Source organism: Cyanistes caeruleus, unplaced genomic scaffold (genome assembly GCF_971803275.1).
Source record: "Cyanistes caeruleus unplaced genomic scaffold, bCyaCae1.hap1.1 HAP1_SCAFFOLD_74, whole genome shotgun sequence".
Taxonomy (NCBI): domain Eukaryota; kingdom Metazoa; phylum Chordata; class Aves; order Passeriformes; family Paridae; genus Cyanistes; species Cyanistes caeruleus.
In genome coordinates this window covers 2856935-2872516 of record NW_028255887.1, presented here as the reverse complement: position 1 = coordinate 2872516, position 15582 = coordinate 2856935, and positions in this window count along the sequence as shown.

Below are 15582 nucleotides of genomic sequence, written 5' to 3'. Positions count from 1 at the left end.
TGGGATTTTTCTGGGATTTGTACGAGACTTGAAGAATTTTGCGGGATTTTTCTTGAATTGTTTGGAAATTGGTGGAGATTTTGTGAGATGTTGCAGGAGTTTGTTTGGGTTTTGAGAAGATGTAGGGAAGTTTGTGGCATTTTTCTGGAATTCTGAGGGGCTTTCAAGAACTTTGTGAGAGTTTTCTTGAATTTAGTGGAAATTTGTTGAGATTTTGTGAGATGGTTCTGGAATTTGGTGGGATTTTTGTGGGATTTTGAGGATTTGTCTTGAATTTTGTGGGATTTGGAGGAGACTTGAAGAATTTGGAGGGAATTTTCTTGAATTTTTTGGATATTGGTGGAGATTTTGTGAGATGCTGCAGGAATGTGGTTGGGTTTTGAGACGATTTAGGGATTTTTGTGGGATTTTCGTGGAATTTTCAGCAGCTTTCAAGTATTTTGTGAGAGTCTTCTTGAATTTTGTGGAAATTTCCGGAGATTTTGTGAGATGTTGCAGGAATTTTGTGGGATTTTTGTGGAATTTTGAGGAATTCTCTTGAATTTTGTGGGATTTGGAGGAGACTTGAAGAAGTTGGAGGGATTTTTCCTAAATGTTGTGGAAATTGGTGGAGATTTTGTGAGATGTTTCAGGAATTTGTTTGGATTTTAGGAAGATGTAGGGAATTTTGTTGGATTTTTGTGGAATTTTGAGGATTTCTCTTGAATTTTGTGGGATTTGGAGGAGACTTGAAGAATTTTGCGGGAATTTTCTTAGATTTTGTGGAAATTGTTGGAGATTTTGTGAGATGTCTGTGGAATTTTGTAATGTTTTGAGAAGATGTAGGGAATTTTGTTGCATTTTTCTGGAATTTTGAGGGGCTTTCAAGAACTTTGTGAGAGTTTTTTTGAATTTTTTGGAAATTTGTTGAGATTTTGTGAGATGGTTCTGGAGTTTGGTGGGATATTGAGGAAATTCAGTGAATTTGGAGGGAATTTTCTTGAATTTTGTGGAAATTGTTGGAGATTTTGTGGGATGTTGCAGGAATGTGGTTGGGTTCTGAGAAGATTTAGGGAATTGTGCGGGGCTTGTACAGAATTTGGTGGGATTTCTCTTGAATTTTGTGGGATTTCTATTGAATTTTATGGGATGTTTGTGGGATGTTTGTGAGATGTTTGTAGGATGTTTGTGGTATTTGGAGGAGACTTGAAGAATTTTGCGGGATTTTTCTTGAAATGTTTGGAAATTGGTGGAGATTTTGTGAGATGTTGCAGGAGTTTGTTTGGGTTTTGAGAAGATGTAGGGAAGTTTGTGGCATTTTTCTGGAATTTTGAGGGGCTTTCAAGAACTTTGTGAGAGTTTTCTTGAATTTAGTGGAAATTTGTTGAGATTTTGTGAGATGGTTCTGGAATTTGGTGGGATTTTTGTGGGATTTTGAGGATTTGTCTTGAATTTTGTGGGATTTGGAGGAGACTTGAAGAATTTGGAGGGAATTTTCTTGAATTTTTTGGATATTGGTGGAGATTTTGTGAGATGCTGCAGGAATGTGGTTGGGTTTTGAGAAGATTTAGGGATTTTTGTGGGATTTTCATGGAATTTTCAGCAGCTTTCAAGTATTTTGTGAGAGTCTTCTTGAATTTTGTGGAAATTTCCAGAGATTTTGTGGGATGTTGCAGGAATGTGGTTGGGTTCTGAGAAGATTTAGGGAATTGTGTGGGGCTTGTACAGGATTTTGTGCGATTTCTTTTGAATTTTGTGGGATTTCTCTTGAATTTTGTGGGATGTTTGTGGGATGTTTGTGGGATGTTTGTGGTATTTGGAGGAGATTTGAAGAATTTTGCGGGATTTTTCTTGAAATGTTTGGAAATTGGTGGAGATTTTGTGAGATGTTGCAGGAGTTTGTTTGGGTTCTGAGAAGATGGAAGGAATTTTGTGGGATTTTTGTGGAATTTTGAGGATTTGTCTTGAATGTTGTGGGATTTGGAGGAGACTTGAAGAATTTTGCGGAATTTTCTGAGATTTAGTGGAAATTTGTTGAGATTTTGTGAGATGGTTCTGGAATTTGGTGGGATATTGAGGAAATTCAGTGAATTTTGAGGGATTTTTCTTGAATTTTGTGGAAATTGTTGGAGATTTTGTGGGATGTTGCAGGAATTGGGTAGGGTTTTGAGAAGGTTTAGGGAATTTTGTGGCATTTTTCTGCAATTTTGTGAGGCTTTTCCAGAATTTTTGGTGATATTGAGGTGATTTGGTGGGATGTTTCTGGAATTTTGTGGGATTTTTCTGGGATTTGTACGAGACTTGAAGAATTTTGCGGGATTTTTCTTGAATTGTTTGGAAATTGGTGGAGATTTTGTGAGATGTTGCAGGAGTTTGTTTGGGTTTTGAGAAGATGTAGGGAAGTTTGTGGCATTTTTCTGGAATTCTGAGGGGCTTTCAAGAACTTTGTGAGAGTTTTCTTGAATTTAGTGGAAATTTGTTGAGATTTTGTGAGATGGTTCTGGAATTTGGTGGGATTTTTGTGGGATTTTGAGGATTTGTCTTGAATTTTGTGGGATTTGGAGGAGACTTGAAGAATTTTGCGGAATTTTCTTAGATTTTGTGGAAATTTGTTGAGATATTGTGAGCTGGTTCTGGAATTTGGTGGGATATTGAGGAAATACAGTGAATTTTGAGGGATTTTTCTTGAATTTTTTGGCTATTGGTGGAGATTTTGTGAGATGTTGCAGGAATTTGGTAGGGTTTTGAGAAGATTTATGGAATTTTGTGGCATTTTTCTGCAATTTTGTGAGGCTTTTCCGGAATGTTTGGTGATATTGAGGTGATTTGGTGGGATGTTTCTGGAATTTTGTGGGATTTTTCTGGGATTTGTACGAGACTTGAAGAATTTTGCGGGATTTTTCTTGAATTGTTTGGAAATTGGTGGAGATTTTGTGAGATGTTGCAGGAGTTTGTTTGGGTTTTGAGAAGATGTAGGGAAGTTTGTGGCATTTTTCTGGAATTTTGAGGGGCTTTCAAGAACTTTGTGAGAGTTTTCTTGAATTTAGTGGAAATTTGTTGAGATTTTGTGAGATGGTTCTGGAATTTGGTGGGATTTTTGTGGGATTTTGAGGATTTGTCTTGAATTTTGTGGGATTTGGAGGAGACTTGAAGAATTTGGAGGGAATTTTCTTGAATTTTTTGGATATTGGTGGAGATTTTGTGAGATGCTGCAGGAATGTGGTTGGGTTTTGAGACGATTTAGTGATTTTTGTGGGATTTTCGTGGAATTTTCAGCAGCTTTCAAGTATTTTGTGAGAGTCTTCTTGAATTTTGTGGAAATTTCCGGAGATTTTGTGAGTTGTTGCAGGAATTTTGTGGGATTTTTGTGGAATTTTGAGTAATTCTCTTGAATTTTTTGGGATTTGGAGGAGACTTGAAGAAGTTGGAGGGATTTTTCCTAAATGTTGTGGAAATTGGTGGAGATTTTGTGAGATGTTTCAGGAATTTGTTTGGATTTTGAGAAGATGTAGGGAATTTTGTTGGATTTTTGTGGAATTTTGAGGATTTCTCTTGAATTTTGTGGGATTTGGAGGAGACTTGAAGAATTTTGCGGGAATTTTCTTAGATTTTGTGGAAATGTGTGGAGATTTTGTGAGATGTCTGTAGAATTTTGTAATGTTTTGAGAAGATGTAGGGAATTTTGTGGCATTTTTCTGGAATTTTGAGGGGCTTTCAAGAACTTTGTGAGAGTTTTTTTCAATTTTTTGGAAATTTGTTGAGATTTTGTGAGATGGTTCTGGAGTTTGGTGGGATATTGAGGAAATTCAGTGAATTTGGAGGGAATTTTCTTGAATTTTGTGGAAATTGTTGGAGATTTTGTGGGATGTTGCAGGAATGTGGTTGGGTTCTGAGAAGATTTAGGGAATTGTGCGGGGCTTGTACAGAATTTGGTGGGATTTCTCTTGAATTTTGTGGGATTTCTATTGAATTTTATGGGATGTTTGTGGGATGTTTGTGAGATGTTTGTAGGATGTTTGTGGTATTTGGAGGAGACTTGAAGAATTTTGCGGGATTTTTCTTGAAATGTTTGGAAATTGGTGGAGATTTTGTGAGATGTTGCAGGAGTTTGTTTGGGTTTTGAGAAGATGTAGGGAAGTTTATGGCATTTTTCTGGAATTTTGAGGGGCTTTCAAGAACTTTGTGAGAGTTATCTTGAATTTAGTGGAAATTTGTTGAGATTTTGTGAGATGGTTCTGGAATTTGGTGGGATTTTTGTGGGATTTTGAGGATTTGTCTTGAATTTTGTGGGATTTGGAGGAGACTTGAAGAATTTGGAGGGAATTTTCTTGAATTTTTTGGATATTGGTGGAGATTTTGTGAGATGCTGCAGGAATGTGGTTGGGTTTTGAGAAGATTTAGGGATTTTTGTGGGATTTTCATGGAATTTTCAGCAGCTTTCAAGTATTTTGTGAGAGTCTTCTTGAATTTTGTGGAAATTTCCAGAGATTTTGTGGTATGTTGCAGGAATGTGGTTGGGTTCTGAGAAGATTTAGGGAATTGTGTGGGGCTTGTACAGGATTTTGTGCGATTTCTTTTGAATTTTGTGGGATTTCTCTTGAATTTTGTGGGATGTTTGTGGGATGTTTGTGGGATGTTTGTGGTATTTGGAGGAGACTTGAAGAATTTTGCGGGATTTTTCTTGAAATGTTTGGAAATTGGTGGAGATTTTGTGAGATGTTGCAGGAGTTTGTTTGGGTTCTGAGAAGATGGAAGGAATTTTGTGGGATTTTTTGTGGAATTTTGAGGATTTGTCTTGATTGTTGTGGGATTTGGAAAAGACTTGAAGAATTTTGCGGAATTTTCTGAGATTTAGTGGAAATTTGTTGAGATTTTGTGAGATGGTTCTGGAATTTGGTGGGATTTTTGTGGGATTTTGAGGATTTGTCTTGAATTTTGTGGGATTTGGAGGAGACTTGAAGAATTTGGAGGGAATTTTCTTGAATTTTTTGGATATTGGTGGAGATTTTGTGAGATGCTGCAGGAATGTGGTTGGGTTTTGAGAAGATTTAGGGATTTTTGTGGGATTTTCGTGGAATTTTCAGCAGCTTTCAAGTATTTTGTGAGAGTCTTCTTGAATTTTGTGGAAATTTCCAGAGATTTTGTGGGATGTTGCAGGAATGTGGTTGGGTTCTGAGAAGATTTAGGGAATTGTGTGGGGCTTGTACAGGATTTTGTGCGATTTCTTTTGAATTTTGTGGGATTTCTCTTGAATTTTGTGGGATGTTTGTGGGATGTTTGTGGGATGTTTGTGGTATTTGGAGGAGACTTGAAGAATTTTGCGGGATTTTTCTTGAATTGTTTGGAAATTGTTGGAGATTTTGTGAGATGTTGCAGGAGTTTGTTTGGGTTTTGAGAAGATGTAGGGAATTTTGTGGCATTTTTCTGGAATTTTGAGGGGCTTTCAAGAACTTTGTGAGAGTTTTCTTGAATTTAGTGGAAATTTGTTGAGATTTTGTGAGATGGTTCTGGAATTTGGTGGGATTTTTGTGGGATTTTGAGGATTTGTCTTGAATTTTGTGGGATTTGGAGGAGACTTGAAGAATTTGGAGGGAATTTTCTTGAATTTTTTGGATATTGGTGGAGATTTTGTGAGATGCTGCAGGAATGTGGTTGGGTTTTGAGACGATTTAGGGATTTTTGTGGGATTTTCGTGGAATTTTCAGCAGCTTTCAAGTATTTTGTGAGAGTCTTCTTGAATTTTGTGGAAATTTCCAGAGATTTTGTGGTATGTTGCAGGAATGTGGTTGGGTTCTGAGAAGATTTAGGGAATTGTGTGGGGCTTGTACAGGATTTTGTGCGATTTCTTTTGAATTTTGTGGGATTTCTCTTGAATTTTGTGGGATGTTTGTGGGATGTTTGTGGGATGTTTGTGGTATTTGGAGGAGACTTGAAGAATTTTGCGGGATTTTTCTTGAAATGTTTGGAAATTGGTGGAGATTTTGTGAGATGTTGCAGGAGTTTGTTTGGGTTCTGAGAAGATGGAAGGAATTTTGTGGGATTTTTGTGGAATTTTGAGGATTTGTCTTGAATGTTGTGGGATTTGGAGGAGACTTGAATAATTTTGCGGAATTTTCTTAGATTTTGTGGAAATTTTTTGAGATTTTGTGAGATGGTTCTGGAATTTGGTGGGATATTGAGGAAATTCAGTGAATTTTGAGGGATTTTTCTTGAATTTTGTGGAAATTCTTGGAGATTTTGTGGGATGTTGCAGGAATTTGGTAGGGTTTTGAGAAGGTTTAGGGAATTTTGTGGCATTTTTCTGCAATTTTGTGAGGCTTTTCCAGAATTTTTGTTGATATTGAGGTGATTTGGTGGGATGTTTCTGGAATTTTGTGGGATTTTTCTGGGATTTGTACGAGACTTGAAGAATTTTGCGGGATTTTTCTTGAATTGTTTGGAAATTGGTGGAGATTTTGTGAGATGTTGCAGGAGTTTGGGTTTTGAGAAGATGTAGGGAAGTTTGTGGCATTTTTCTGGAATTCTGAGGGGCTTTCAAGAACTTTGTGAGAGTTTTCTTGAATTTAGTGGAAATTTGTTGAGATTTTGTGAGATGGTTCTGGAATTTGGTGGGATATTTGTGGGATTTTGAGGATTTGACTTGAATTTTGTGGGATTTGGAGGAGACTTGAAGAATTTTGCGGAATTTTCTTAGATTTTGTGGAAATTTGTTGGGATATTGTGAGCTGGTTCTGGAATTTGGTGGGATATTGAGGAAATACAGTGAATTTTGAGGGATTTTTCTTGAATTTTTTGGCTATTGGTGGAGATTTTGTGAGATGTTGCAGGAATTTGGTAGGGTTTTGAGAAGATTTATGGAATTTTGTGGCATTTTTCTGCAATTTTGTGAGGCTTTTCCAGAATTTTTGGTGATATTGAGGTGATTTGGTGGGATGTTTCTGGAATTTTGTGGGATTTTTCTGGGATTTGTACGAGACTTGAAGAATTTTGCGGGATTTTTCTTGAATTGTTTGGAAATTGGTGGAGATTTTGTGAGATGTTGCAGGAGTTTGTTTGGGTTTTGAGAAGATGTAGGGAAGTTTGTGGCATTTTTCTGGAATTCTGAGGGGCTTTCAAGAACTTTGTGAGAGTTTTCTTGAATTTAGTGGAAATTTGTTGAGATTTTGTGAGATGGTTCTGGAATTTGGTGGGATTTTTGTGGGATTTTGAGGATTTGTCTTGAATTTTGTGGGATTTGGAGGAGACTTGAAGAATTTGGAGGGAATTTTCTTGAATTTTTTGGATATTGGTGGAGATTTTGTGAGATGCTGCAGGAATGTGGTTGGGTTTTGAGACGATTTAGTGATTTTTGTGGGATTTTCGTGGAATTTTCAGCAGCTTTCAAGTATTTTGTGAGAGTCTTCTTGAATTTTGTGGAAATTTCCGGAGATTTTGTGAGATGTTGCAGGAATTTTGTGGGATTTTTGTGGAATTTTGAGGAATTCTCTTGAATTTTGTGGGATTTGGAGGAGACTTGAAGAAGTTGGAGGGATTTTTCCTAAATGTTGTGGAAATTGGTGGAGATTTTGTGAGATGTTTCAGGAATTTGTTTGGATTTTAGGAAGATGTAGGGAATTTTGTTGGATTTTTGTGGAATTTTGAGGATTTCTCTTGAATTTTGTGGGATTTGGAGGAGACTTGAAGAATTTTGCGGGAATTTTCTTAGATTTTGTGGAAATTGTTGGAGATTTTGTGAGATGTCTGTGGAATTTTGTAATGTTTTGAGAAGATGTAGGGAATTTTGTTGCATTTTTCTGGAATTTTGAGGGGCTTTCAAGAACTTTGTGAGAGTTTTTTTGAATTTTTTGGAAATTTGTTGAGATTTTGTGAGATGGTTCTGGAGTTTGGTGGGATATTGAGGAAATTCAGTGAATTTGGAGGGAATTTTCTTGAATTTTGTGGAAATTGTTGGAGATTTTGTGGGATGTTGCAGGAATGTGGTTGGGTTCTGAGAAGATTTAGGGAATTGTGCGGGGCTTGTACAGAATTTGGTGGGATTTCTCTTGAATTTTGTGGGATTTCTATTGAATTTTATGGGATGTTTGTGGGATGTTTGTGAGATGTTTGTAGGATGTTTGTGGTATTTGGAGGAGACTTGAAGAATTTTGCGGGATTTTTCTTGAATTGTTTGGAAATTGGTGGAGATTTTGTGAGATGTTGCAGGAGTTTGTTTGGGTTTTGAGAAGATGTAGGGAAGTTTGTGGCATTTTTCTGGAATTTTGAGGGGCTTTCAAGAACTTTGTGAGAGTTTTCTTGAATTTAGTGGAAATTTGTTGAGATTTTGTGAGATGGTTCTGGAATTTGGTGGGATTTTTGTGGGATTTTGAGGATTTGTCTTGAATTTTGTGGGATTTGGAGGAGACTTGAAGAATTTGGAGGGAATTTTCTTGAATTTTTTGGATATTGGTGGAGATTTTGTGAGATGCTGCAGGAATGTGGTTGGGTTTTGAGAAGATTTAGGGATTTTTGTGGGATTTTCATGGAATTTTCAGCAGCTTTCAAGTATTTTGTGAGAGTCTTCTTGAATTTTGTGGAAATTTCCAGAGATTTTGTGGGATGTTGCAGGAATGTGGTTGGGTTCTGAGAAGATTTAGGGAATTGTGTGGGGCTTGTACAGGATTTTGTGCGATTTCTTTTGAATTTTGTGGGATTTCTCTTGAATTTTGTGGGATGTTTGTGGGATGTTTGTGGGATGTTTGTGGTATTTGGAGGAGACTTGAAGAATTTTGCGGGATTTTTCTTGAAATGTTTGGAAATTGGTGGAGATTTTGTGAGATGTTGCAGGAGTTTGTTTGGGTTCTGAGAAGATGGAAGGAATTTTGTGGGATTTTTGTGGAATTTTGAGGATTTGTCTTGAATGTTGTGGGATTTGGAGGAGACTTGAAGAATTTTGCGGAATTTTCTGAGATTTAGTGGAAATTTGTTGAGATTTTGTGAGATGGTTCTGGAATTTGGTGGGATATTGAGGAAATTCAGTGAATTTTGAGGGATTTTTCTTGAATTTTGTGGAAATTGTTGGAGATTTTGTGGGATGTTGCAGGAATTGGGTAGGGTTTTGAGAAGGTTTAGGGAATTTTGTGGCATTTTTCTGCAATTTTGTGAGGCTTTTCCAGAATTTTTGGTGATATTGAGGTGATTTGGTGGGATGTTTCTGGAATTTTGTGGGATTTTTCTGGGATTTGTACGAGACTTGAAGAATTTTGCGGGATTTTTCTTGAATTGTTTGGAAATTGGTGGAGATTTTGTGAGATGTTGCAGGAGTTTGTTTGGGTTTTGAGAAGATGTAGGGAAGTTTGTGGCATTTTTCTGGAATTCTGAGGGGCTTTCAAGAACTTTGTGAGAGTTTTCTTGAATTTAGTGGAAATTTGTTGAGATTTTGTGAGATGGTTCTGGAATTTGGTGGGATTTTTGTGGGATTTTGAGGATTTGTCTTGAATTTTGTGGGATTTGGAGGAGACTTGAAGAATTTTGCGGAATTTTCTTAGATTTTGTGGAAATTTGTTGAGATATTGTGAGCTGGTTCTGGAATTTGGTGGGATATTGAGGAAATACAGTGAATTTTGAGGGATTTTTCTTGAATTTTTTGGCTATTGGTGGAGATTTTGTGAGATGTTGCAGGAATTTGGTAGGGTTTTGAGAAGATTTATGGAATTTTGTGGCATTTTTCTGCAATTTTGTGAGGCTTTTCCGGAATGTTTGGTGATATTGAGGTGATTTGGTGGGATGTTTCTGGAATTTTGTGGGATTTTTCTGGGATTTGTACGAGACTTGAAGAATTTTGCGGGATTTTTCTTGAATTGTTTGGAAATTGGTGGAGATTTTGTGAGATGTTGCAGGAGTTTGTTTGGGTTTTGAGAAGATGTAGGGAAGTTTGTGGCATTTTTCTGGAATTTTGAGGGGCTTTCAAGAACTTTGTGAGAGTTTTCTTGAATTTAGTGGAAATTTGTTGAGATTTTGTGAGATGGTTCTGGAATTTGGTGGGATTTTTGTGGGATTTTGAGGATTTGTCTTGAATTTTGTGGGATTTGGAGGAGACTTGAAGAATTTGGAGGGAATTTTCTTGAATTTTTTGGATATTGGTGGAGATTTTGTGAGATGCTGCAGGAATGTGGTTGGGTTTTGAGACGATTTAGTGATTTTTGTGGGATTTTCGTGGAATTTTCAGCAGCTTTCAAGTATTTTGTGAGAGTCTTCTTGAATTTTGTGGAAATTTCCGGAGATTTTGTGAGTTGTTGCAGGAATTTTGTGGGATTTTTGTGGAATTTTGAGTAATTCTCTTGAATTTTGTGGGATTTGGAGGAGACTTGAAGAAGTTGGAGGGATTTTTCCTAAATGTTGTGGAAATTGGTGGAGATTTTGTGAGATGTTTCAGGAATTTGTTTGGATTTTGAGAAGATGTAGGGAATTTTGTTGGATTTTTGTGGAATTTTGAGGATTTCTCTTGAATTTTGTGGGATTTGGAGGAGACTTGAAGAATTTTGCGGGAATTTTCTTAGATTTTGTGGAAATGTGTGGAGATTTTGTGAGATGTCTGTAGAATTTTGTAATGTTTTGAGAAGATGTAGGGAATTTTGTGGCATTTTTCTGGAATTTTGAGGGGCTTTCAAGAACTTTGTGAGAGTTTTTTTCAATTTTTTGGAAATTTGTTGAGATTTTGTGAGATGGTTCTGGAGTTTGGTGGGATATTGAGGAAATTCAGTGAATTTGGAGGGAATTTTCTTGAATTTTGTGGAAATTGTTGGAGATTTTGTGGGATGTTGCAGGAATGTGGTTGGGTTCTGAGAAGATTTAGGGAATTGTGCGGGGCTTGTACAGAATTTGGTGGGATTTCTCTTGAATTTTGTGGGATTTCTATTGAATTTTATGGGATGTTTGTGGGATGTTTGTGAGATGTTTGTAGGATGTTTGTGGTATTTGGAGGAGACTTGAAGAATTTTGCGGGATTTTTCTTGAAATGTTTGGAAATTGGTGGAGATTTTGTGAGATGTTGCAGGAGTTTGTTTGGGTTTTGAGAAGATGTAGGGAAGTTTATGGCATTTTTCTGGAATTTTGAGGGGCTTTCAAGAACTTTGTGAGAGTTTTCTTGAATTTAGTGGAAATTTGTTGAGATTTTGTGAGATGGTTCTGGAATTTGGTGGGATTTTTGTGGGATTTTGAGGATTTGTCTTGAATTTTGTGGGATTTGGAGGAGACTTGAAGAATTTGGAGGGAATTTTCTTGAATTTTTTGGATATTGGTGGAGATTTTGTGAGATGCTGCAGGAATGTGGTTGGGTTTTGAGAAGATTTAGGGATTTTTGTGGGATTTTCATGGAATTTTCAACAGCTTTCAAGTATTTTGTGAGAGTCTTCTTGAATTTTGTGGAAATTTCCAGAGATTTTGTGGTATGTTGCAGGAATGTGGTTGGGTTCTGAGAAGATTTAGGGAATTGTGTGGGGCTTGTACAGGATTTTGTGCGATTTCTTTTGAATTTTGTGGGATTTCTCTTGAATTTTGTGGGATGTTTGTGGGATGTTTGTGGGATGTTTGTGGTATTTGGAGGAGACTTGAAGAATTTTGCGGGATTTTTCTTGAAATGTTTGGAAATTGGTGGAGATTTTGTGAGATGTTGCAGGAGTTTGTTTGGGTTCTGAGAAGATGGAAGGAATTTTGTGGGATTTTTTGTGGAATTTTGAGGATTTGTCTTGATTGTTGTGGGATTTGGAAAAGACTTGAAGAATTTTGCGGAATTTTCTGAGATTTAGTGGAAATTTGTTGAGATTTTGTGAGATGGTTCTGGAATTTGGTGGGATTTTTGTGGGATTTTGAGGATTTGTCTTGAATTTTGTGGGATTTGGAGGAGACTTGAAGAATTTGGAGGGAATTTTCTTGAATTTTTTGGATATTGGTGGAGATTTTGTGAGATGCTGCAGGAATGTGGTTGGGTTTTGAGAAGATTTAGGGATTTTTGTGGGATTTTCGTGGAATTTTCAGCAGCTTTCAAGTATTTTGTGAGAGTCTTCTTGAATTTTGTGGAAATTTCCAGAGATTTTGTGGGATGTTGCAGGAATGTGGTTGGGTTCTGAGAAGATTTAGGGAATTGTGTGGGGCTTGTACAGGATTTTGTGCGATTTCTTTTGAATTTTGTGGGATTTCTCTTGAATTTTGTGGGATGTTTGTGGGATGTTTGTGGGATGTTTGTGGTATTTGGAGGAGACTTGAAGAATTTTGCGGGATTTTTCTTGAATTGTTTGGAAATTGTTGGAGATTTTGTGAGATGTTGCAGGAGTTTGTTTGGGTTTTGAGAAGATGTAGGGAATTTTGTGGCATTTTTCTGGAATTTTGAGGGGCTTTCAAGAACTTTGTGAGAGTTTTCTTGAATTTAGTGGAAATTTGTTGAGATTTTGTGAGATGGTTCTGGAATTTGGTGGGATTTTTGTGGGATTTTGAGGATTTGTCTTGAATTTTGTGGGATTTGGAGGAGACTTGAAGAATTTGGAGGGAATTTTCTTGAATTTTTTGGATATTGGTGGAGATTTTGTGAGATGCTGCAGGAATGTGGTTGGGTTTTGAGACGATTTAGGGATTTTTGTGGGATTTTCGTGGAATTTTCAGCAGCTTTCAAGTATTTTGTGAGAGTCTTCTTGAATTTTGTGGAAATTTCCAGAGATTTTGTGGTATGTTGCAGGAATGTGGTTGGGTTCTGAGAAGATTTAGGGAATTGTGTGGGGCTTGTACAGGATTTTGTGCGATTTCTTTTGAATTTTGTGGGATTTCTCTTGAATTTTGTGGGATGTTTGTGGGATGTTTGTGGGATGTTTGTGGTATTTGGAGGAGACTTGAAGAATTTTGCGGGATTTTTCTTGAAATGTTTGGAAATTGGTGGAGATTTTGTGAGATGTTGCAGGAGTTTGTTTGGGTTCTGAGAAGATGGAAGGAATTTTGTGGGATTTTTGTGGAATTTTGAGGATTTGTCTTGAATGTTGTGGGATTTGGAGGAGACTTGAATAATTTTGCAGAATTTTCCTAGATTTTGTGGAAATTTGTGGAGATTTTGTGAGATGGTTCTGGAATTTGGTGGGATATTGAGGAAATTCAGTGAATTTTGAGGGATTTTTCTTGAATTTTGTGGAAATTGTTGGAGATTTTGTGGGATGTTGCAGGAATTTGGTAGGGTTTTGAGAAGGTTTAGGGAATTTTGTGGCATTTTTCTGCAATTTTGTGAGGCTTTTCCAGAATTTTTGGTGATATTGAGGTGATTTGGTGGGATGTTTCTGGAATTTTGTGGGATTTTTCTGGGATTTGTACGAGACTTGAAGAATTTTGCGGGATTTTTCTTGAATTGTTTGGAAATTGGTGGAGATTTTGTGAGATGTTGCAGGAGTTTGTTTGGGTTTTGAGAAGATGTAGGGAAGTTTGTGGCATTTTTCTGGAATTTTGAGGGGCTTTCAAGAACTTTGTGAGAGTTTTCTTGAATTTAGTGGAAATTTGTTGAGATTTTGTGAGATGGTTCTGGAATTTGGTGGGATTTTTGTGGGATTTTGAGGATTTGTCTTGAATTTTGTGGGATTTGGAGGAGACTTGAAGAATTTGGAGGGAATTTTCTTGAATTTTTTGGATATTGGTGGAGATTTTGTGAGATGCTGCAGGAATGTGGTTGGGTTTTGAGACGATTTAGTGATTTTTGTGGGATTTTCGTGGAATTTTCAGCAGCTTTCAAGTATTTTGTGAGAGTCTTCTTGAATTTTGTGGAAATTTCTGGAGATTTTGTGAGATGTTGCAGGAATTTTGTGGGATTTTTGTGGAATTTTGAGGAATTCTCTTGAATTTTGTGGGATTTGGAGGAGACTTGAAGAAGTTGGAGGGATTTTTCCTAAATGTTGTGGAAATTGGTGGAGATTTTGTGAGATGTTTCAGGAATTTGTTTGGATTTTGAGAAGATGTAGGGAATTTTGTTGGATTTTTGTGGAATTTTGAGGATTTCTCTTGAATTTTGTGGGATTTGGAGGAGACTTGAAGAATTTTGCGGGAATTTTCTTAGATTTTGTGGAAATGTGTGGAGATTTTGTGAGATGTCTGTAGAATTTTGTAATGTTTTGAGAAGATGTAGGGAATTTTGTGGCATTTTTCTGGAATTTTGAGGGGCTTTCAAGAACTTTGTGAGAGTTTTTTTGAATTTTTTGGAAATTTGTTGAGATTTTGTGAGATGGTTCTGGAGTTTGGTGGGATATTGAGGAAATTCAGTGAATTTGGAGGGAATTTTCTTGAATTTTGTGGAAATTGTTGGAGATTTTGTGGGATGTTGCAGGAATGTGGTTGGGTTCTGAGAAGATTTAGGGAATTGTGCGGGGCTTGTACAGAATTTGGTGGGATTTCTCTTGAATTTTGTGGGATTTCTATTGAATTTTATGGGATGTTTGTGGGATGTTTGTGAGATGTTTGTAGGATGTTTGTGGTATTTGGAGGAGACTTGAAGAATTTTGCGGGATTTTTCTTGAAATGTTTGGAAATTGGTGGAGATTTTGTGAGATGTTGCAGGAGTTTGTTTGGGTTTTGAGAAGATGTAGGGAATTTTGTGGCATTTTTCTGGAATTTTGAGGGGCTTTCAAGAACTTTGTGAGAGTTTTCTTGAATTTAGTGGAAATTTGTTGAGATTTTGTGAGATGGTTCTGGAATTTGGTGGGATTTTTGTGGGATTTTGAGGATTTGTCTTGAATTTTGTGGGATTTGGAGGAGACTTGAAGAATTTGGAGGGAATTTTCTTGAATTTTTTGGATATTGGTGGAGATTTTGTGAGATGCTGCAGGAATGTGGTTGGGTTTTGAGAAGATTTAGGGATTTTTGTGGGATTTTCGTGGAATTTTCAGCAGCTTTCAAGTATTTTGTGAGAGTCTTCTTGAATTTTGTGGAAATTTCCAGAGATTTTGTGGGATGTTGCAGGAATGTGGTTGGGTTCTGAGAAGATTTAGGGAATTGTGTGGGGCTTGTACAGGATTTTGTGCGATTTCTTTTGAATTTTGTGGGATTTCTCTTGAATTTTGTGGGATGTTTGTGGGATGTTTGTGGGATGTTTGTGGTATTTGGAGGAGACTTGAAGAATTTTGCGGGATTTTTCTTGAAATGTTTGGAAATTGGTGGAGATTTTGTGAGATGTTGCAGGAGTTTGTTTGGGTTCTGAGAAGATGGAAGGAATTTCGTGGGATTTTTTGTGGAATTTTGAGGATTTGTCTTGAATGTTGTGGGATTTGGAGGAGACTTGAAGAATTTTGCGGAATTTTCTGAGATTTAGTGGAAATTTGTTGAGATTTTGTGAGATGGTTCTGGAATTTGGTGGGATTTTTGTGGGATTTTGAGGATTTGTCTTGAATTTTGTGGGATTTGGAGGAGACTTGAAGAATTTGGAGGGAATTTTCTTGAATTTTTTGGATATTGGTGGAGATTTTGTGAGATGCTGCAGGAATGTGGTTGGGTTTTGAGAAGATTTAGGGATTTTTGTGGGATTTTCATGGAATTTTCAGCAGCTTTCAAGTATTTTGTGAGAGTCTTCTTGAATTTTGTGGAAATTTCCAGAGATTTTGTGGGATG